The 24,380-nt window shown below is 38.9% G+C and overlaps 1 protein-coding gene across 2 annotated transcripts in view; it reads right to left on the minus strand.

Moving 5' to 3' along the window:
• The window catches only part of LOC127012608 (ubiquitin-conjugating enzyme E2 E2), a 220,729-nt gene that overhangs the window by 40,894 nt on the left and 155,455 nt on the right, over positions 1-24,380 (minus strand). The window lies entirely within an intron of this gene.

Consider the following 24,380-nt stretch of genomic DNA (forward strand, 5'->3'; position numbering starts at 1 on the left):
GCTGGTTTTGCAATAACACTACAAGTTAAAATTGTGTATCACATTCATTACGTTAGTCCTGGATAAAACACGTAACTGGTGTCCTAAGCTCTGTCAGTGAAGTGATATATTCAGCCAGGAAGAAGTATTAAAATCACATTATAAATTATTCAAATAAGCACAGAAAAATTCCCGACTGTCTTATCTCAAATATTTTAGTGGGCAGATGTGAAGTATTTACAGTGCAAGGACACAGAGACTTTGCTGAGATGTCTTGTCACTGTCTTGCCTCACAAGCCATCCTATTTTCACCTACCGCCTCATCCACCTACCTCATCAGTCAGTAGCAGTGTAATTACACACATTATTATACAGCACAGACTGTACTAAAGACTGAGCAGGGTACAAACGACCTTGCAGCTGCACTTTCTAAGTTACTAACCTAAGGTCTCCAGCCACTAGTACAGAAGGCTGCTTTACTCCGCAATCGTTACCCTATCTTAAAAATATTATAAACAGGAAGCGGGTTAATTCAAAGTCCTCGTTTAAAAACACAGTACTGAAACAATATTTAAAATGTACGAAACATAATCCGGTATGTGAAACAAGAAAATTCTCTCACCCACACAGTCAATTCCTGACAAAATCAAATTAAAAACTAATAAAAGTTCTTGGACATGACTCTTCCAAGAGCCAACACAGCCTCCTTTCATACAACATAATGCTTGTCCATAGAAATACATATTTTACTCAGGGTGGCCTGAAGACTTCTTTTTGGTTCACAGACTGCTGATACCAGTCACTGATACAGGACCTGAATTTTAATTAGGATCAATTGGGATCGTGACTTCTAGATATCTGATTAATATTTTTCAGAGGAAGGCAGTGCTGGTAGATATTTCAAATAAGTGATGTGGTATTGTCTTAAGGCATTTCTTGTGAAACAATTCTTGTTATGTTTGCAATAAAGATTTCCACAGCATGCAGGGGTTTGTGAAATAACCCCGTGTGTAGAACAGATGAAAGCTCTTGGCTATGCTCCATGCCTCACAATGTACCCAAGGCATACAATTATTATACGACATCATGTCTTGTTCACTGCTCAACTATTCATTTTGTTCACTGAAAGTTAATAAAACCCTCTTTCACCTGAAATTCCTTGGGCTCCCTTCATTAAAACTTCTGACTGCATGATTCCCTGCATACAACTGCGTGACTTAGTACTGTGCAGTGTACTTCATTAGTCATGGTACCTACATCAATTTTCTATAATAGCTGTTAATGCTTCTTGGCTTTCTAAACTATGTACTTTCTTAAAAAAAACGAGTTACAGAGACTATAACATTATGGAACATTCATTTTCTATCAATCAGCCATAGTAACAAAACTAGCAATTGTTTTAAAGATAAAATCTGGCTTTTTAAGTGTCACAATAGCAGAAGTGTTGCCATCCATATTTCACAGTGTCTATCATACATCAGGTTGCTAGCTGCCAAACAAATTTAATTTACCCAGTTCTCAGTTTGCATTAACCTTTGAATAATAAAGCACAGCTGAGACTGCTGTAAGAAACAAACCAGAGAATGAATAATTAAAAACATCTCCACTGCCTTTAGAAAGACCAATCCTGAGTCAACAGGGAAGGTTTAATTGTGACTGAACTAGGCATTAAGGGGCTAATTGAACTCTTTATAATCTCAAACGAATGTGGTCCTACATCAGTGCTATGGTATACAAGGTTCACAGAAGGTAAAACCCTTAAAAAAAAAAAAATCAGGCAATTAGTTCAAATAGAAAAGGCAAGAAGCAGGGGTAGTCTAAATCTTACACCAAAAAAAGCCCATAATACGTGAAGGAAATTCTTTCCCATTTTCTGCAGAAAAACGCCCTGATACTTGGAGAAGCAATGACTCAGTTGATGCCAGCAGGTTAAAATGGAAGTGATATAAATGTCGATCCCAGAGAAATGGTTGGAAACAGCAAGTAAAAAAAGCAAGCCTTGTCTTTTTTAGACCTTATTTAGCCAGGAGGGGATAGTTGGGCCCTTTTTGGGTTTGAGCGAGGCTCACTTTTTTGATCAGAACTCTCTCCGATAGTGGCATTTTCATAACGTGTATTATTTTTATTTGTTTTGCCTATTTATTTAATTGCATTAACATTTGAAATGAGCAGGCATTAATTAGAATAGTTGGAAAATGCTCCATCTGCCAGTTGAACTGTTTCGGCACGTCCAGCTACAAGCCCAGCCTGATCACATTCTGAGGATGGTGATTAACATTAATTGAAGGTTTTCTTTGCAAATGAGAGATGAAGCTTTATTAAGTATTATTATTAATTTGAAGAATAGCTTGAATTGTATGGAGTGTGGGAAGACTGCTGTTATCGACGTTGCCTGTTAGAGTGCTTGCTGGCAGCAAGGCTGTTCAGCCGATGTAAAATACCGATCCATGTGCACAGGCAACAGCTGGTATTAAGGGCAACAGCATGCACAAACATAACGTTTTTTCACTTGCACATTAATAATACAAAAAGTTTGACAGGTGTATTATCTTTGTTTTCCTTCTTTCCTAATTGTTAAGCCTTTATTTATCCACATTATTGGCAACAAGAATGACGACTCATCAGGCTTCACCAGAGAAAATTCCCGTATGTGCAAGAACTCAGCCAGAGCCTTATTCTATAAGGTTTATAATGCAAGAGGATTTAATTGCCCTTCTCTCTACATGGATATCTGCCCGGCACACTGAAGCCCAAATGTTTTACATTCAGTATGATTTATATTCCAGCTCTATTAATGTTACTGGCAACCAGACCACAGATCTCAAAGAAAGCAAACCAAACATCTCAGTGCCTGAAGTTCTGTTATCTTTGGAAGGACAGATTCAGATGTACACCCGCTCGGCAAAGGGCAGACTAAATCTGTCTTGAACTCAACTGACCCAGGGCCAGAGCATAGGCATGCTGCCTGCTACTAACCCGCTGCTAAATCAGTCAGCTTCAGGGGAGAAATAACGGTGGCTGTGGCAGCTCCAGGTGGAAGTGGCTGAACTGTAAGGATAAGGTGCTTAGGAGAAGGACAGGTCTGCGGTCAGACCAGCAGCGCAGCCTCCCAGTTTGAGCCCTGATGCTGAAACCCCAGAAACTCTGCAGGATGAGGCAATCAAGGAGCACAGCGAGAAGCACGCCGTGTGACGCTGGAGCTGACACTCCCAACGTTTCCAGCGTTATCTCCCAGGTGCAATTTGTAACACAGGACCGAGGAGGTGCAGCTGAGCATAAAGGCCCTGGAGACCTGACGTTATCAATCGCTTGTCAAGAGCTAGTTCTCTGCTGTCGTTATTCTCCTATAGCTGATGAGACACTGCACAGAATATTGCCTGGTTTACCCGCTGGGGAGGCTTTGCTCACTGGAAGAGCTGGGGTGGGTGGACATGGAGCCAGCCGCCTTCCTCTTCCCGCATGACATCAGTATGGGTGTATGAAATTCAGGACAAAGGAGCCAAAACATGTAAAATGGTCTCCTTTGTATTTCACTTTCCTTTGCCTCTCCTTACATATTTTAGTTCTGCCACTGCTTCCCACATACATACTTGCAGGTGAAATGTATGTATATCAGTTGCAGTTAGTAGCAAAACACTTTAAATGCTACTATAACTGAATGCATTTTGCTTTAAATATGCTTAACGCACCGAGTATTTTCTATTCCCTCAACATATTTTAGGCAGGCAGTCCACTTGAAAGTAGCGACTAAAAACTGCTTGTCCAGTACAATCCTGTATAAACATCAAGCTTTCCCTGCATTTAGAATATCCTGAAATATTAAATTAAAAATGATGCATTAGGCGAGTTGCATGAAAACAACAGCATCTATGAGGCATACCAGATGAAAACCTATCTGGAGAAGTTATGAAAGTCCAGTTGATTTTTGGTTTTATCAGAGCTGTGATTTGTATACAAACTTACTCAGCTTCCAGAGAATAACCCAAAAAAGTAAAAATACAGTAATTCAAAGAAACAACAGTATCCCACATTTATCAAGTAGTCGTGTGGAATAAATTGGTCAAAATAATATTATTATTTTCTAATCCAAATTAAGTTTCTTGATGAGGGATCCTCTGCTTCCCCAGTGCCTATAATTGGAGGTAGCATAACCTTATACTGTAGAAAATGAGGACTAGTTCAATGTCTTCCCTTCCATTCTTGGTCTCTGAATCTTGCTGATATCCACATTTAAAGTGTAACTGTACTCTTTTAACACAAGGGAAAGGCAAGCCTATAGCACAAAACAAAGAAGTAAGAAAAGGAATTGTAACTTAAATCGCCTTCTAGTTCCGACATGCTAATGGTGTGTGGGGGGAAGCGATCAGGCCAAATAAAACAGGAAAATGAGATGGCTGGGAGGCCTGCCCATTCCTCAGGACTCAGAAAGAAATGGAAAGATTCTTCTGGACTTGGTGAGTTTAAGCTCATTTTTATCCTCATCCTTTACAGCAGGTCAGAATAAAGCAGGACCGGGATATTATACTAACTTTGTCCATGAACTCACTTTCCATGGCATTGTGTAGGGCAATTCATTCTTATTACTGCATTATCTAATCTGAATTGCCTTAGCACACAGAAACACGCATCAGAACCGGGGTACTCCTGCACTAGGTGCAGTCCATGGAGGATGCAGACCCTCTCAACTACCTTCAGTAACATACGACAGCAGAAAGAAGAGGGATACACTCAAGTCTCTTCCTCTTCCTTTCCTTTTATTACACAGAGCCTTGACTTTACTATTTAAGAGATTCCCCTCTGAGGAGAGAAGCTCACCACAGAATTATCTCCATTTATAAGACATACAACACTTTTTCTTGCAATCCTGTTTCTTGCACGTCTAACAGTTATGCTGGAGCAGATCCGGCCTCTAGCTGCCCTCTGTGAACGCTTCTGGGAAGCCAGTTGCCCAGAGGGCAAAGTGGATACAAAAGTATTGGAAGACTGGCAAAATAATTTGAGAGCACAGCTGGTGAGGGAAGAGGATGGATGTGACAAAACAGAAGACTGCAGATTCAGTTTTCAGTGAGATAGGTCTCTTGAGAAGCTCATATGAAGCCTCATTAAAATAAACCCAGTACATACCTCTGCTCTCTGTTTTGAACATGGTGCCAATACTGAAACTGGTCCTCAGCGAAAGCGTTGCTCTGGTCTGTACCACAGATCGAGGCTGTCCCCGAGCTTGGGGACAGCCACAAGACCAGCAGTGGGGCTATGCTGGCAAAGCGGTTGCTGGATAATCTCAATCTGGGAAGAAGCAAGTCAGCAGGAGCTATGCTGACGCTAACATCACCAGATGACACAGACCCACCTGTGCACCCAGCCCAGCTCCGTTCAACAAAACGCAAAAATAGTGCTATTGAGGAGCACTGGCATCACAGCCCTGTGAGCAACCACAGTTCTCAGCCCTGCTTTCCCACTGCTGTGTGTCTGTGGCTTTGGAACGGACACAGACAGTGCCAGCAGCACCGGTCATCTGTTGAATTTCTTCTGCTCTTCTCCCAATTCTCTCTCCTCTCCATTCTGGAAGCCCACCTGATCCACCACCTCTTGAGCCTTCACCCTTTCTCTTCCCTTGTTACTGACAATTCTTCTTCGTAGAACCTGTATTTTCTATTTTCTGCATGAGGGTGGTTTCTCTCCCACCCGCTCTCTGTATGGTGATAATTCATTGCTCCTTCTTCATGGTGGATCCTTCCCCCCTTCAGGTACATGCAGATCCCCCTCCCCCTAACATCCCCTTTCTTTTTCTCTCATCAACAGCCATCAACACATCCTGCTATTTTTCGTCTTTCTCCAGAAAGGAGGAGGGGGTGGAAAATGGTGCAGGGGGATTTTATTACAGTACAGCAGTTACTCATCTTGTTTCTTTCCTTCCCTGTTGCCCTTCTTCTGAGATGCAGAAAATGAAGAGCAAGCAGAGCAGGTGCTGCAGCAACAGCGGCGTAGGGAAGGGAAAGGGAGTCACAGCTGCCTACCCAGATGCTACAGTGATATCAGTAGGTACTTTTATAAATGTATGTAATAAACAGTTGCCACAGCAGCCAAAGGAATACATTTCTGCAAAACAAAAACAAAGAGATAGCAGCAAGCACTGAGACTGCCTGTGGCAATGGGCACAGTTGTATGGTTAATAACACCTCTGCTATGAATAAAATTAGCAGGCTAGTCTCCAAGAAGTAAAATCAAAGAAGAATTAAAGAAATAAACCCCTTCAGAATTAGAGATAAGTGCTTAGTTCGGCTATAATATTGATGACTTAAACTCTCATCAAGAAATAAACCTTCCCCAAATTTGTACCTTTGGAATGCATAACCTTTTCTTCATTTCCTTTTTTTCCTGAAAATCTGCTGAAAACTCCTAAAATCTTCTTTCCTTTTTTTTTAAACGTATCCTCATCTCAGTTCCTTCATCTAGATGGTGCAAAAAGTGCCATTATCAAAATACCGGAAGATGCTCGTGGTTCTTACTCGCTAGTATCTAGACCAAAGTTAGAAATCTTTCAGCATTAAATTTGAGGCCCAAGAAATCTGAATTACTCTAAGAAAATTAACAATATATATATACCTTTTAAAAGAGTTGTTCATTTTACTTTAACTAGACACTATATGTAGTGAAAAAGCTTGGCTTTCCATGATCTAACACTCAAATTTGGGTCTATGCTAGATCCAGTATTTTTGGTCACTCTGCAATATTACTGGGAATTTATGCCTTACATATGTTGGAATATCAACATAATTAGATGAAGTAAGCACGATTTTTGGGTAGGTATCTTTCATTAGACTTAATTATTCATAATGGAAACCGAGGGTGAAGTGACTGGGCCACTTGTCACTCAGAAAGGCTTTGGCAGAAAGAGAAACTTCAGACAAATCCCTTACACCGCTTAGTTTCCATTACAGCGAGAGAATTCAGCTGAAAAATTTGGATCAGACTTTCTTTCAGTTCTTCCAGGTTTCTGATTGAGACCATCTTTCCATAAGAAACTTTAAAAAAAAAAGTACTTTTAGGCAAGCAGTAAGAGAAGGAGGATATTAAGACATTTTTCTAACTCATGCTACAATTCCTTCAAAGTGGTTACATCCTGCTTTTATCAAGTGCTTTTTATTGAAGCCAGTTACCATTTTCATCTACACTTTGGAACCAATATGTTTGTGGTAAACGCGATCGCAATAATATCTAGGAAAACTGATCCCAATGAGCTGTCCAAGGAGCAGCAACATTACAGGACAACACATGATATTGCTTCTTATGCTTATTGAGAGCAACTGAGTTCAGTATGGGATGGCATTTTTTCACTGTGAATCTTCTCTAGTTTTAGCAAGGTGTTTCTAGAGGTCCATTTACCACCCAAAGCGATATGCAGTTTAACTCTGGGGCTTCCTGCCACTTTCTTGCAGCAAACCCACAGCACACCACATCAGTGTGCTGGAAGTCTGTATGAGCCAAATCCTTTTTTTCTTGTGATTAACTTTCTCTGCCCTCCTGTCACTGGAGCCATTAAAAATTATTGGCTGAAGCTGCTGAAGCTGTGTTGTGTTTAAAATTAAAAAGTTTTGGCCACAGTAAAAATAACAAATAGATTAAGACCAAAGCGAGTATCGCTTACTTGATTTTATTATTCACTTCTAAATAATACCACTAAAAATTATTAAAAGTATCCTAGCACTTTAGCAGACTGGTATTATTTGCAGAGTACTTTGATGCTTTTATTCTCTAAAGTCCTGTCTTCAGAGCGTTCCTGAGATAGAAACCATCATGAAGAGAACTGCTTCTTAATGCACAAAACAGTTATTTATATTATAGTATCTACAGCAATTTATTCATTGCAAACACCATTACACAGTGTATGATCACAGCATGCTGAGTATTCACAATGAGATTTTAAAAATGGCAATTTTGTTAAGTATTCTCCACTTTGTTCAGCTGAACAAAATTACATAAAACCCTTCACAGACGGCTTTCCTTGCTTAGCGCCGGAAACAATCATTTGCCTCCTATTACACATCTATGGGCTCGATTCCCTTTTGCCACATCTTTTGTTTCTTTTTCTTTTAAACTAATACCACTAACTGTAGTTCCAGCTCTTTTATACCACCAGAAATGGACTGTATAGTTTGAATAAGATAAAATATTTATCAGCCTGATTTGCCTCTATGGTAAATTATATCAAGCATGATTTGTAGCCATATTTTAGCAAAAGAAGAAAACACAAGTAACTAGGAATGAAAAACACTACAAAAAAAAAGAATAGACTGTCCTGCGACCTTCTAATATGACCTCCAACCTTGCAACTTGCCAAGTGATATTATTTCCATGTTACTCCTAATTTGCTTTTCCTTGATTTTTTTTCTTTCCCAGGATTGCCATTTATTTTTCAAAATGTAACTACTTTTTAATTTCACAACATTTCCCCTTACCCACAACAGCTGTAATTTACCATTCTGTCTTTTCTAAGTTAAACAGAAAACATGACACACAACAGTGGAGTGGCACCATCAGGCACTATATTTTTAAATTCTAAATCTAATTTAAAAGGATGAGGTGACTGAGTGCAGACAGATAGCACAGAAACCCCATAACAGCTGGAAGATTTAAGAGGTGTAGTAGGGAAGAAAGCATTCTTTAAAACAGCATTGACTTTTTAGTTTCTGTGGAAACCTTAGAGGCAACACAGGAGAGCGAGCCAGACAGGGCTACAGCAGACCAGCTCAAACAGACTAGAAAGACTTGTCATGAATGGGTGCAATATACTGAAAGCTTTGGATTTGAAATCCATTTGATATGTTGATTTGATCACTTATAAAAAAAAGATTCCAAACTCCTGCTCTTTATCAGAAATGATGGGGGGGGGGGGGGAATCATGCGCAATGTATTAGCGATGAGTGGATCAGCTGAACTTCAACTAACGTCTCCTTCACTTTCTGATGATGGACTGATGATTACATGTAAGAATTTTTTTAAAGTCTTATCCAAAAAAAGATCTCTACAGTATCTTACTTTAAGAAATGTTAGTGTAAAGATATTCTGCAGTAGGCAGCCATTTCAGTAATTGAGAATGATTTATACAGGATTATTTCTAATATATGTACACAGACATTTTCTGATTATTATGAATACGATAAGCAAGGCAGTAATATTTTTCAATGACTGCATATTCTCTGTTCCTCAGAAAGCTGGTTTTCTGTATAACCACTAGTCATTGTATCTTTCCCCTACTTGGAAATGATTTATCCAACTGCTTATAAAAAGGTTTGATTTGGTCAAGACTGTCATCTTTAATAATCCCGTCTACAGGCAGTTGTCTAAATAGGAGCCTGGAAATTTTGAAACCTTATGCAACAAGAATAATTTTGTAGCTTTTTTTCTGAAGGAGCCTGATTCTGAGATGTCCTTTTGTGATGTTTTAGGGACTTTAGTTTCTACACATAAGCTGCTTGTAAAACTGTCCCAAAATATTAATGAGGGGAAGAAAATTTAAAGAAGTTAGTATTTACAGAGAGAGATATCTCAAACATACAATACAGCTGTGCAACCAACAAGTCTGCTCTTCTGTCCATCCTGTAAACAGAACAGGCTTGAATACAGACTTCCCTCATTTCAGTGAGAGATTCACACATGCTTACATGTGAAATGCTTGCTTACACAAGGAAACAACTCTGTATTATGGCACAGATTAACTAACATGATGTTAAACACATTATAAAACAAGTCATTTCCTCCTGAGTAAACAAGCCTATAAAGCCAACAGGCACAGAAAAAGGAAATTTGATTCTGAAATCCATATACTTCAAAAGCAGATTCCTTTTATTTAGTCAATTTAGTTAAGAGGCTGTCTTATTTCTCCAGATCTCTGCTAAACAGAAGAAAACACACTTGGAAATTACTGGCAAACGGACACGTTTTCACAACATTTGTTCTTCATTTGAAATTATTCTCTTACTTCAAATATGGAGACCAGCCGTAGGTCCAAGGTGAAAGAAACAAAATGTCTCAACTTTTGATTGAGACTGATTGCCCCTACTGCAGGCCACATTCTGACTTATCAGAAGAAAACACCATGTATAGGCAATTTTCTTTGCAGTGTCTGTGAGGACTGAGCAATTTACACCACTTGACTGACTAGTTGAAATAAACGGGGATCTGGCAGATTCTTGGGGAGTGTTTATGTGAGACTGGGACCCAGTAATGTGGCTTCTTCTACTTCATTAGAATATCATTAATACCTTTTAATGTACCCCTTCCCTGGGGTGGGGGACTTACCTGGATCCATGACAGGGTGAACAGAATATAAAATATACAGAATTTTCTCATTTTTCTATCAGGATAATTTTCTTCTAGGATCTTTTGGGAGAGTCTTTGGGGCTGAGGTTAGGAAGAGGCTTACGTAGGACTGAACTTTCTGTGCTGAGGTTGCTGGAAATCCTCTCAAAGTCAGACCTGGAGTTACCAAGTGAACTTGCTAAAACAGTCCCAGAAACTGGTTATGCCCCACACTTCGCTATAAGAACAAGGTCATTCCAATGTGTTTTTCAGTAAAGGTGAGCTTACCTGGGACAACTGAGGCTACATTCTTCTCAGTACACAGATCTTCACTGTACTCCCAGGATCAGGACTTCTGATTAGAAAACCCTTCGCTATAAATGGCTTAGTTTCATCCCTTGCTTTATTCAAAAGCATTAGGATGGAAAGATGGAAAGTGGTCCTGGGAAGGATGATGGCAAAATTGGTTCAAGAAAAGAAGGACGCTCGCTTGTCATTTGACAGCCATAATGAAAGTGTATGGCTGGAAGGAGAAGTTCTCAGCCGGCGTTCTCAGGATGGCAACGCAAACAACTGGTGTGCAGGTACCTGCTTGTGGAAGCAGTCTTCACCTTAGAGCTGGAGTTGGGGAACTCAGAGCTCCGTAAAATCCCTCTCAAGGTTTCAAGGGACACTTCCACTGCTGTAGGCCTCACACATGATCTACTCTAGAAATGATGCCTTGTCTAATGAAGAATCAACATTTCCAATTAGTAAGGGAGAACCAGCATTCTAATCTGTGAGTCGTAATCAATGACTGTCACAGAAGAATTAAAATTCATATATATAAGACCTGTTTTTTTTATAACCACAGTGCATGTTCCCTACATCAAGATATAATACCAACAACAGTTGAAATTGCCATTATAATTTCCTTGGCAACAACAACTTGGAATCCTTACTCACACAGATGTTTTTTGCATGATAAAAATTACATTTGTGTTATTTTCTTTCCCATTTTCAGTTCCAGCTCATCTTCTCGGTTCAGCTGCTGGTGATACCTTCTCTCATCATTGTTTATTCACTCGTAATATGACTGGTTGTGTGCATTAAGTGACAAACGACCAGTCTTTGAGTCAGAGCTACCACCACAAGGAGAACCACAGAACACTACACTAGACATGCTGAAATTCACAATGCAAAAATAACATGTAGCTTAACCTATGAACGCTAGAGTTATATTACTTATCTTTATCATGTGTTACTGCTTATCTTTATTATCCTAATCACGCTTGTTTAAGTCTTGTGTATTCAAAGCAAATAGCTGGAGCAAATGGCTATGAGCTACAGAAATGTTCATCTTGTGGTCTCTGGTTCAGCGCTACCCTAGGTGGCTTCTGTCCAAATTGTTCGTAGCTGGAGGCTCTTTGGTGGTCTGCATCTAATGAACAGGTTTTTTACAAATCCATTTCTTAGTGGACAAATGTCCCAAGTCATAAGAGTATCATCGCTGATTGCAGCCTCGCTGGCTACTCTGACTGGATCGAGGAGGAAATACTCCTTGGCTGCATGTACTAGTTCTTGCTTGAGGCCCTGAGGATGCTGTGGGAACACATGCCAGACAGCTGCCTGTCTTTACTGGTTATTCACAGGTTAATTAGGAACGTATCTACTAATTGCTGTAACGGTCAGTTGGGTACTCTTCACAAACATCACATTGGGTGTAATAGTTTTAACAGAAAAATGTCCTGCTTTTTTTTCTAACGCAGAGGGAAGGCATGGTGGAGATATTTCAAGTCATATTACTGTTTAAATAACTTGGATATGATAAAAATCAGCAATGGTTCACCTCTACTGCTTGTGATAATTTAGCAGAAATCTAGCTGCCTGAGAAAGATTTAAATATACCACTTTATGTATTAAGAGGAAGAAGTGTTCCTCTGTCAGATCATACTGAATCACAACAGTGTGCATATGTATTCTTGTCACAGTTTCTGCACTTTTACTGGTTTTGATGCCTTCAAAATAATCTTTTTTAAAATTAATGCACTTGCCAATTGTATATTCTGGGAGAGCAGCTGTTTCCTCACAACTGTACGCATAGCCTTTTGAAGAAAATTTTGTTTATTAATGGTAATCTGTTTTTCATAGCTTTGCAATTTCTTAGATAATAGGGTAAAACACAATTTTCCTTTCATGTTCTCTGCATACTGAAGAGACAGATGCAATTGCAAGAGACTACTTACGCTGAGGGCAAAACTTAGTAGTGCTTAATGTGACTTAATGACTAAAAAATGTGTATCATTTATAGATGACATCTAGTACTCAGCTAAGATATTATTATGGTCAGTGAGTACTCTTCCCTGCCAGTTAGTAAAAGGATTTGGAATTAAATCTGTTTTTATTTTAATTGTTCAACTAGACACACTGAAAGCAACTGAGCTAACCACGAGTAACACAAATGGGATTTAGTCCTTGCTCTTAATCTTTTTCTAGACAGAAGCTCCCATATAACAATACATATTTTAACTTGAAACACAGAACTGAGAGAAAAAGGGAAAAAAAACCCCAGGACTGAAGAAAGGCTATTTTACAGCTACATAGACATGTAAACACCTCCAGGAACTTTGCTTAATAAGGCCAGCTACTTTCAGCTATCACTCCACGGCCCAGTGATAATCTTTGCATGAAAGCATTTCTTTCTCCCCCAGGCAACACTATCAAGTTAGTGCAGTTCCCTTGAAATACATAAATGCTGTATTTAAAGCTAAATGTATAGCATATGGAGGACTGGAGCTGCGCTCTGGACAGCACCCCTCTCACCCACCTGACGGCACTCAGCCGCACCAACAAACGTCCCTACAAAATGCGGCAAATATGACAGGGAAAATGTTAGAACACAGAAATTTCCTGAGGGTTTTAACTCGTGTCAAGAGATACTCTTCTGTAATAAAGATACCACACGGTCCACAACTGATCTTGAACTACCTGAAGACATGATGTACACAATGAAGTAGTCAACTCAGCAGTGTTTAATGCATGAGTACTGTTTCCCTTATGGGATACGTTACTTCACTTTTCCTTAAGATACCGAAGTGATTCACAGGTTTCTTTACCAAACTAGGTGTATTCAACCCCAACGCAGAGAAGCTGTGAGTGACATTCAACTTTCCTGGGAAACAAAGGCTCAATTTAGTGCACTCAAGAGCTGATCTGGTGTTCAGCGATGCCAGTGATAAAACTCCCACTGACTTCAATATGTTGAAATGCACAAAAAAGAGCACTTACGAGCCACTTGTAAGCACATAAAATGTGCATGCAGTTGTGCTTGCCATTTTAAAATCTCCTATTTTTAGTGAGTCTTGTTAAAAAAAAAAGTCTTGCGTGTGCAATTGTACATTCAAATTTACGTTGACCTACTTTAAATTGTTTTCAGCTTATCATGTTAGGAAACATATTCTAAAACTGTATCCTCAGATGATCAAAAAACCACTGCCCCAAACCTTCAAAATCAAAAAGCTGCGGATGGTGGTCCGGTCCCCGCAACCACCAAGCTTTGATCAAGGTTTTTCCATTATAGCAATATTTTAGAATCACGCAAAAATATGAACCAAACTTGTCAGTTGACTTCCATTCCTACCACTTCTGTGGGGTTATGAGACTGTGCAGAACAATTTAAATACAATTCTCTGACATTCAGAACTGAAATGTCAGTTCCGGTGTGAAATAAGAGAGCGCAGTAATTTGGGAATTCTGTTAACTTGTTTGACAAATATTGGTAAATATATTGACATATTGACAAATGGTAAATATATTACTACATTTTTGGGGTACGTTCCTTCATAAGCTAATATTCTCCATTTAAAGAATATTTCTATGTTCATTTGCATTTTTACACTTATTTTCAAGTAATTTCATCACTAGTAGGGATTATTGTTGGGTTCAGGACTCAAATCTTACTACAATTTAAAAAAATTGGAACACTTTTCCATGAATATTTTCTCTGCAGAGGTAAAAGGTCAAACTGAGTAGCACTAGACATGAGAAAATGAATTAGTAAACTGAAGGAAAGATAATCAGTCTGTCTTCAGGTTTAACTTTCTGTTATTTATTGTAGGTTGTTGGGTTTTTTGTTGTTTTTTTTTTTTTTTTTTTTTTTAACTTCTAACAGTACGCCAATCCAGTGCTCTGGCTTCCTGCACTACCACAGCAGAAACTACACAAATAGAAACAATGTCTAAAAATCACACTTCCTTTCAGAAACCCACCCCTGCTCTGCAGCTACTCCCTCCTAAAAAATCTGGAGCAAAGAAATACCCTTTTTGTTGAAAATCAGGCAACTGAGGTCCTGGCAAATTGACAGGTAAAGTAAATTTATCTTCCTCAAAAACATGATTGTGTGAATAAGAGGTGTTCACGAACGTAAGTGGCCAGCTGCCTCCTCAGATGTGACTGTAAATACTGCTTTTAAATACAGAATCATAATATTTACAAATAGAAATTACACACAGGGTGTCTTTCAAAATCTGTCTGCCATTGTCCAGAGGTTTTTGTGGTAAACAAACCAGCATAAACAGTGGGAAGTAAAAAAGTGGTTTAAAAATAATTTTATTTTTTGCAAATGAAGCAGTATTAGCAACATCAACAGCTACTACTCTTGTATTGACACTGCTGTCTTATTTTATTCCTCTTACTTTAACTTCATAAAAACAATAAATATATTTTACTTCACAAATTGAGGAAAGCCTGCAAAAAGCAACTTTTTCTCACTTTGCAAGCTTTGGAGAATTTATCTAAAAAATTGTAACACTCAGAAGTCCATACACCTTATTGTATAAATAATTTTATGTCTGAACTTCCATATATTTTCAAAAAATGACAGGAGAGATTTACCGCAAATTAGATGGCTCTGCCACAAACACAATTTCAATTTATGATTATCAATTTAGGCAAATTAGGATTTCCCAACAACGTTAATTAAAAGTTTTGTATTGACATATCTCTTGTCCAAAAAATCAGATACTTTTTTCATCCCATTTCACCTCTGTTTCCCTATAATAGCTACAAGTATTTTTCATTTGTGGGCTATAAAACATTACAGTTATTCATTACATATGGCATTGGCATACTTGTTATAGCTACCTAGTGTACATTTCAATACCAAAATACATTTCTCAGTCTAATACACTACTAATGAATCAAGTAAAATTCAAGTGGTTTGGGGCTTCAACTGACACTTTAACTTATTACCCCCATAATCACATCATGAGCAGAAGTGGCCTTGTACCTCTTACTCCATGTTCAGGCGGTTGCAGTGAAACTCACCATAATATTTTTGCTCTGTGGTTTATAATTACTTCCAAATTTCAGAAAATGTATTTACATGCCCATTGATATTATTTTTTCGGGGGGGGGTCTGTTATGCTGGCCACCACAGACGCCCAAAAATAAACATCCAAAAAATGCATATTCAAATATACATCCAAAATTATTTTTTTAGCATTTTAAACAAAAGACTTTGCTTCGTTAAAATACTTCACACCAGATCTCCTCATCAGAGACTGACCCAGAACCAGAAACTCCTGACTGGGGAGTGGGGGTGGGCAGCTGTTCCCTTGCTGAATAGATTTTCAAATCCTTTGACAACCCACGCTTAAGACGTTCTTCATTCATTCAATAACATTACTTATACAGGCACATGGAAGAAAAAAGAGAAAGGTTTGGAGCAATGCCTAGTCCTTTGCTGTGGGCTTCCCACCACTGCCGAGGAGAAGACCTGGACTCTAGGTGTTAGGGAATAGTTTTATAAAGTTACTTCTCTGCAGTCACACGTAGCACAGCTTGCAGTCATTGCTCTGCAATATTTAAAACTTAATGACAGGTTGCTGCAAATACTTTCTACCGGGTGACGCCAATGAAAATATTCACAGTACTATAAAAAGGAGTCATTAATTATCTTCAGGTCTTACAAAATGTTAGGACCTAGGACCAAAAATACGCATGGATGTGAACAACGTTTTGTGCGCATAAAGCTACTTATGGACACAAGCTCTTCAGGACTCACACTTCCCAGCTGCAGCTTTCTGGTTTTGACAGCAAAGTGAACAGTCGCATTCCAGGAACTGAAATACGTTTCTTTTATAGTGTTATTTTTTAGCCAGTACATTACCAGGAGGTACTAATAAGCAAGGCCTATTTAGTTCTGTTAGGCAATGAATAAACTCAATTATCCAAGCATGGAATATTTCAGAACAAGTCCTAAGAGTTTTGTGCTGGATTTTCAGGGGGAGTGTTGCTTCTTGTGGGTATGGAGCATGAGATCAGTACCCACAGCAGGCACAGAATACAAGGCTTGTTATCAGTTCAGGGGAACGTTACAATCAGGTTTTCATCTGTTCAGCAGAAGTTCAAAACGAGGATGTCCTGTGTTGAGCATCTGCATCTGCTGCACCACACGACATTGGGAAACAAGTTCTAGAGCTTGAGGTGAAGGGACCTAACCTCCTCACCACAACACCTTGGTGTGCTAATGGTTGTCTGTCGTAATTGGCTCTTTTAACTATAGAAATAGGTTCAGCCTCATTGCAATATATCCTGCAGGGAGACAAAAATGAGAAAACAGACTGTGGTACCTCTAATGAGTAGAATACTTCAGCCCATATTCAGTCAGATTCACTGATTGTGAGGAATCTATTTACTCTAAGCTCGGTGAGCAAAATCTCTGTCAATGGGTAGAATAAACACTATTTAGAGTGGAACCATTTGTAATATGCTTTAATTGGCAATTTTCCCTTAATGAATAATATAACATCTTTCATACGAGGATTCTGCTGCTCTGTGATTTTTTGTCTCTGTATTAGGAGATATGAAAACTGATGCATGGAATAAATTCTCTTAATAACAGAGCTTAGAATAATACATCATCACTTGTCTTCTATAACCACATGAATGCAACCAGAGCAAGAAAGTAACGTAGAACACCCACACACTTAAAATCAACATCTTTGCTTCAGAATAGATGGCAATATAAAATATGAAGTAAGAGTAACTTCACATAAATTAAGGAAAAATCTGCTTTTGAATAGTAGGAGATACCTGACTGTTTAGGAACTGTGTTTACACTTACAACGTTTCTTCTGCATGAAGGTATAGCCAGGAGGTTCAGTCAACAAAGAAGGAATTGCATATGTTTTTTGTAGGTTACACAGTGGCTTGCAGACTAGACAGACTGACAATACCAAAATGTCACTGAGGCTGTCTTTCAAAGGGACAGCTGAAGGAGTTCTGCACAAATTTAATCTGCTCCAGGGAAAAGGTAACCTGAAATGATGAAGTCCAGTTGACTGGGTGCACCCAGGAGCTGGAACATACTCTCACAGAAAACCGCTGGGTGTTGATAAGGTGAGTTTTGTTGGTAGCTACACTATACAGTTTAAAGTAACTGGGAAGTCTCAACTGAAGAAAGTTTTAATTCTTTATCTTTTAAAAAGGCTTTTATATGCTCTGTTCTTCTCACTTAAATTGGGCAGTACCTATCCCCCAAGGGTCTATACTGGGACCAATACTAGTCAATATCTTCATCAGTGACATAGACAGTGGGATTGAGCGCACCCCGAGCAAGTCTGCAAATGGCACCAAGCTGAGTGGTGCAGCTGATACGCTTGAGGGAAGCGATGCCATCCAGAGGGACCTTGACAGGCTCGAGGAGAGGGCCCATGTGAACCTCATGAAGTTCAACAAGGCCAAGTACAAGGTCCTGCACCTAGGTTGCGGCAATCCCCAATAGTAATACAGACTGGGGTATGAATGGATTGAGAGCAGCCCTGCAGAGAAGACCTTGGGGATATTGGTGGATGCGAAATTGGACATGAGCTGGCAATGTGCGCTCGCAGACCAGAAGGCCAACCATCTCCTGGGCTGCATAAAAAGTAGCGTGGCCAGCAGGTCGAAGGAGGTGATTCCGCCCCTCTACTCTGCTCTCATGAGACCTCACCTGGAGGACTGTGTCCCGCTCTGGAGTCCTGAGCACAGGAAAGACATTGACCTGTTGGATGGGTCCAGAGGACGGCCACAAAAATGATCAGGATGGAACACCTCTTTTATGAAGAAAAGCTGAGAGAGTTGGGGTTGTTCAGCCTGGAGAAGAGAAGGCTCCAGGGAGACCTTATTGCAGCCTTTCAATACTTAAAGGGGGCTTATAAGAAAGATGGAGAGAGATTTTTTACCAGGGCCTATAGTGACAAGACAAGGGGCAATGGTTTTAAACTGAAAGAAGGTACATGTAGATTGGATATAAGGAAGAATTTTTTTTATGAGGGTGGTGAGACGCTGGAATAGGTTGTCCAGAGAAGCTGTGGATGCCCCATCTCTGGAAGTGTTCAAGGTCAGGTTGGATGGGGCTTTGAGCAACCTGATCTGGTGAAAGATGTCCCTGCCCATGTCCCCTAGTCCAAGCGTTGGACTAGATAATCTTTAAAGGTCTCTTCCAATCCAAACCATTCTGTTTTTCTATGATTCTATCATGTTGCTCTATATTAAAAAATAAACTGGACAATCATAATACATCATATGTTATGAGAATATACACATTTCCAAGATTTCATTTTCACTAGAATAAACACCTACTTTTCTTTATGTTTCCCAGTGTGTTCTTATGAGGTTACATACTCTTTCAAGAGTTTACCAGTACCAACTAGAGCTGCTTCTAGCAGGATGAAAAAACATGCTTCTAATACATGCATATGTAAAAAACCTCTCGTAAATTAAAGTAATGGGCCAAACATTGTCATGATACAATTCACTGACTTCAGTGGAGTTGTACTAGCTTACTTAAGGATTAAACTTGGCTCAGTAAGATCATTAGGAAAATAAAGGACTGCAGAAATAATTTTTTGAAATCATGAAAGTGGATTGTGTAAGACCACAATGGAATAAAAATGTAAATAGCAGAATAAAGATAATTACACAAAACTCTGTATGGGTACCCAGACCAATATTGTCAGAATGTGATCTGATGTAAAGAAACACACATACACTACCACAAAAACAAGAATAAAATAATTTCTCACAGGTTCAATGCAAAAGACATTTTCCCCTCGAAGAAAACCTTATAAAAGGTTTCCTCTCTTCAGAGAAGGCAACAGAATGGAAGGGAATGAAAAGTGGCAAGTAAAACCTCTGCATCTCCAAACATTATTCAAAGTTAGAAAATGAAAATGTTTCATTACAAGATGAGGAAAAAACCATAGCTGATCAAAGACAGTCAACTCGCTTATTTATACCTCACCAAACACCTCGGGTCTGCACTTTGTCAATCTGCAGAAAACAAAAGATTTTTCTGACCTCATAAACTGGCAAGAAATGGCTTGTGTACTGATCTATTCAGCTCAGCAGATACTTGGCACCATTTATCCTCAGAGAACCAAATACACCTACCATGAGGGTGATTGCTATGGAGTTTCTCAAAGTCAAGAGAAAAAAGCCTCATTTAAGCAACTGTTATGTCACAGTGGTGTCACGTCGACTCTGGTCTAATTGGCTGACACAGCTGAAGATGGTGACCACTGAATGCTACTGTTGTCACTATTCTGCAGCTCTGTACACAGCAGAGCTAAAGCATAGTGAGACAGGACTTCTAAAAAAATGTTGGCAATGTCATATTAAAAAGTTATGAGGAGATGACACCTTGTTTATGGCCTGGAGGTTTCATTCAGCTTCTCAAATCATTTGCTATCACCACTAAAAGCTGCAATATAGTGCTGTATCAGCACAGAAGCATCTAAAGAGAACAACATGTCTAAACATACAGGAGCAGCTGAATTTGTCCTGGTAATATATATTCACATTCACATTCATCAAGAATAACTTGCTATGTGAATAGGAAATAAGGTGTTTATTCACTAGCCTAAATGAGCTTTTGCAGTGTCATATTCAATCATTCTTAGCTAAGTATGCATGCTGGCAAGATCCATGTATGGATTATATGCTCGGACTAGACTGCAAGCAGAATTTACTATTTTTTAAATTATGTTCACTTTCTTAAAAACATGTATCTTGAAGAAAATTCTTTTAAAATTTTCATTCTGTAGTTTAAATTCCAGACCCTCTCTCCCATTTGAACTGGGCATTTGAGAAATACAACTGTACTGTCTCCTGTTCTTCATCAGACCGTCATGCACATCCACTGATAGTAAGGCAAACATGTCAGAGCTGTGGCTATGGAGAGCTTCTTCCATCTATTGTTTCTAAAACTAGTACAACTATTTCGTACCTTCTGTTTGCATTGCCTCTTCAGAACAGATGTAACCTCAAACTCCTTTTCAGGTAAGTTGGTTTTCTGTATCCTGATGGTTTTCTTTAAATAAATATCAGCATGGCCAATTGCCTCCACTACATTAATGCAACCTCTAGAGTGAGCAGGACTGGCCATTGAGCAGATGCTGTGCTTTTAAGCAAAAAAAAAAGGCTGTAGAAGAAGATGCACCTGTTTTTATTTAAGATTTCACATTACCTCTTCAATGGTTTCTGCTTGCTGACAAGCAAACACATGACCTAGGCATCAGCAGCTAGAATTACCTATTCGCTGAAAGTGTGTATTATTTGCTGACTTAATGTGTTTAGCATTTGTCACATACACAGAGGAGTTGACAAATACAATCTTCTTGTCCTTACTTAATAATTTTGTGGAGCAAGAAATGACTCAGTTCATTCTTCTTCCTTACTTTACTTCTTCCTAACTATGGTAGCATGCCAAAAAACAGCTCACAGCCATTTCCCTTCTCTAACATACAAAGTCAAAGTAAATTTCCAGCTGGCAAATGAAATGCAATGTTGATTAGGAATGCAATATATTTGAAACATTTGACCTTTAAAGCACAAAAAACTTGCATTTGAAATCTAGTAAGTTTGTCACATATCCACAAAGCCATATCAAATCAGGAAACGCAGTTAGAGCTGATTAATGCTGACTTTGCAGTTTTGTGATTTTTGTATGTATGTGTCATAGTCCTAACTCTGTGAAAGGAACCCTGCCAAGTACTTGACTTCCCAAATATGTTCTACTTTTAAACCACTATCCTCTTGTGGAATTATGTTATATATATTCCAATTATATTATGTTTAACTAAGATCTCTGATTTTACCTTCAAACTGACAAAGTGTATCAAAGAAAACATCTGAGAGCTTGACATTGAAATACACTTTAAATCTTAGCAGTTTCATGCTATTGATAATTGCTGTGTCAAAAGTCATCAAACTCTGAACTTCCTTCAAACTATTTGAAACTCACCCACTGAAAGACAAGTTCTAGAAAGAGCTTGATATTTTTTTCCTGTGCTGATACAAACTGATTTGTGTGCTCAGACATTGTCTATCAGGTGTCTAACAATAAGAAGCACAAAAAATGAAACACTGAATATGAGAAAACTTTAGTTATGTACCATTTGATCACTTAAATTCAACTCATTTCCTCATTCTATTTGTGGACTCAAATTCTCTCCATATGGAGGAAGGCTTATTCAGACCTTATGCTTCAGAGATTACTGTACCAGTTAGCTCTTCCCAGGACATTCTGACTGGATCTGGGGAAAAAATGGAAGTGTGAAAAAGGGGAAAGAGTTCAGGTATGCACAAGCTCTCCAGCTCTTTCTCTTGTGTTACAGGCTGCAATATGAAACATAGGGCTATGGTGATAAAAAAATAGCAGCAAAATTTCTCTTACAAAGCTTATTATGCCAGCGATAGGTTGAGTATTATTCCTGTTGAATACAGGCAAGTTGGCAGTACAGGCTCCTGGTAAAACTGTATGATGTTTGGAACATATTCTGGGATTCAGATTTTCCTCTTAGAGATTAAAAACATTCACCATTTGTCCCAATCATGCTTTAACAAGACTAGAAAGAACTTTGTACTGATTTCAGTAAAAATTAAGCTCTTCACAAATACAATTTTGTATTTTGTTTAGTTGAATGCACAAGCATGCTTGCCAGTAGAGGGGGTATAGCTCAACCATTTCTCTTCCTAGAAGGGGCTGTCACAACTGAGGACAATATGAAGAAGAAGAGGTAAACAGGAAAGCTGTGCAAATTTCCATGCCTTTAGAAGGAGGGGCTGCAAGGGGAGAAGGGCTTCTGGAATGCAAAAGAAAAAAGCAGCAGGAAAATAAATATTAATTTCAAGCCTCTAGCAGTTTAATATAAGCCAACCAAGAGACAGAAAAAATCAGAAGTACCTTCAACTGATTTCAGACTGAAACCTCTTCTTTTAAGTATTTTAGCTCAACAGTGTACATATTCTACTTATTTTGAATACAGAAATTTTGCATTTTAAAAATTCCAGGAATAAACCCAAGCATCATGTAATTCAATGAGTTTCTGCATTACAGCAAAATAAGATGTTGATGTATTCTCCTTGAGAAACGATGGGTAAAAAACTTAATACCATTATGTGAGTCCAATCTAGTTGAACTGGAACAGTTGTACAACACTTTGCCATGTCCCCATTGGTAACAGCAAATTCTGGTGAGGAAAATTCCCTCCCAAAAAATGGAGCACACCTCAAAGACAGAGAGAAGATGCGTTTTTATGTTACAGAATTCCTGGCTGCCATCAAACCAACAGCAACTAGCAAAAGGGAATTTTTCAGATTTCAAAAAATATGCTTCAAGAATGTTGACAAATATACAAGCTGTCACTAACAAGCAAGTTCAGGCTCAAACTACCAAACCGATCTCTCATTTAAGAGTCCTGGGGTTTTGAGTAACTATATTAGACATTTTTATGTGAAGACCTCACAAATACCTTCAAGGCCAAGGTGTGGTTGCCCAGCACTTCCCAAATGAGACTATTGGGTTATGATTCAACAAAGCTCTTTAATAACTGCTTAATTACTAACCCCAATGCATATATGTTATTCTGACCTTCAAAGTCAGACTCCGGAAATGGTGGCACCCAATGCAGGAAACCCTTTTTGAGTTCGCTCCAGCCCAGTAAGTGAAGCATGCCTTGCAGAGCGTGTTCAGAAGGACGCCTGGTCAGTTTTGAATTCTGCAGAAGCTTTGTAACACTTCAGAGAAACACCCGTGTATTCTCAGACTCCAACTGTACTGTAGTTTAAGATAAAAAAACCTGCTACAATGTCTTAGGAAGTTAAAATGCTTTGTTATAGACCAGAGCAATTAATGTTTGAAAGGCATAATACCCTGATGCTATATGTCAAGCTATTCCGATACTGTAAGAGTGAAATAAATTCTAGTGTTGAGTCTTACAGCCCATGGCTTCAAATGGAATTAAAGGGGTGTAATTCAGGACAGCATTAGCTCAATTGTGCCCACTCAATTTGTATGACTAAAACCGGCATTAGATGGGCAACCATGCACATCTGTTCTATTCACATAAGTAGGGGGGGTTTATATACATCAATTTTGTGCAGGTAACACAGGCATCTATCAGTTAAAGAAACAAAGTGTACCTGTGCTACCTAGTTCACCGTATCTCCGTTAATGACGTTCAAGGTAATCCCAAGAGGTGGTTCTCCTTACAGGCCACACATGCACAAGATGATTGTCAACCACAGGGATCTCAACATACTTAGAAATAATTTTGTCCATAGGAGGGAGTCTTTGCCCAGTGTACACTGCACAGCCACTACCCAGCTAAAGGCTTATAAAACTCAAGTCTCCTTTATCCTCAGAGAAAGCAGAGGAAGGAAGAAAGAAAGAAAGCGAGAAAGAAAGAAACAGGAGACAACACTGCAGTAAAGACCAGAATTATTTATTTTCTCGCACTAGGCTGAACAGACACAAGTCCTGCCTGAGTGACTCTCTTAATCTCCCCAGTTGCTCCTTTTCCCCTTTAATCTTTCGTAATTGCAATACTGTCAGATAGTCCTTCTCGCCTCTAGTAAACTGCACTTTGCATCTCACATGCTACCCAGAAAAAGAGGACGAAAAACAAAGGCAGAAGGCCCCACTTCGCCCACCAAAAGGTCACACAATTTTCTGGACCTAAAATGTATACTCATATTAAATTCTTCTCAAGTGCCAGGAGGCTAATTATATAATTAATGGGAGATCTGACATTAAATAAGTTAATTTTGTTCTCCTCACTGTGGGTAACATCTAA

The sequence above is a fragment of the Gymnogyps californianus genome, chromosome 2 (genome assembly GCF_018139145.2).
Source record: "Gymnogyps californianus isolate 813 chromosome 2, ASM1813914v2, whole genome shotgun sequence".
In the NCBI taxonomy this organism is placed as follows: Eukaryota; Metazoa; Chordata; class Aves; order Accipitriformes; family Cathartidae; genus Gymnogyps; species Gymnogyps californianus.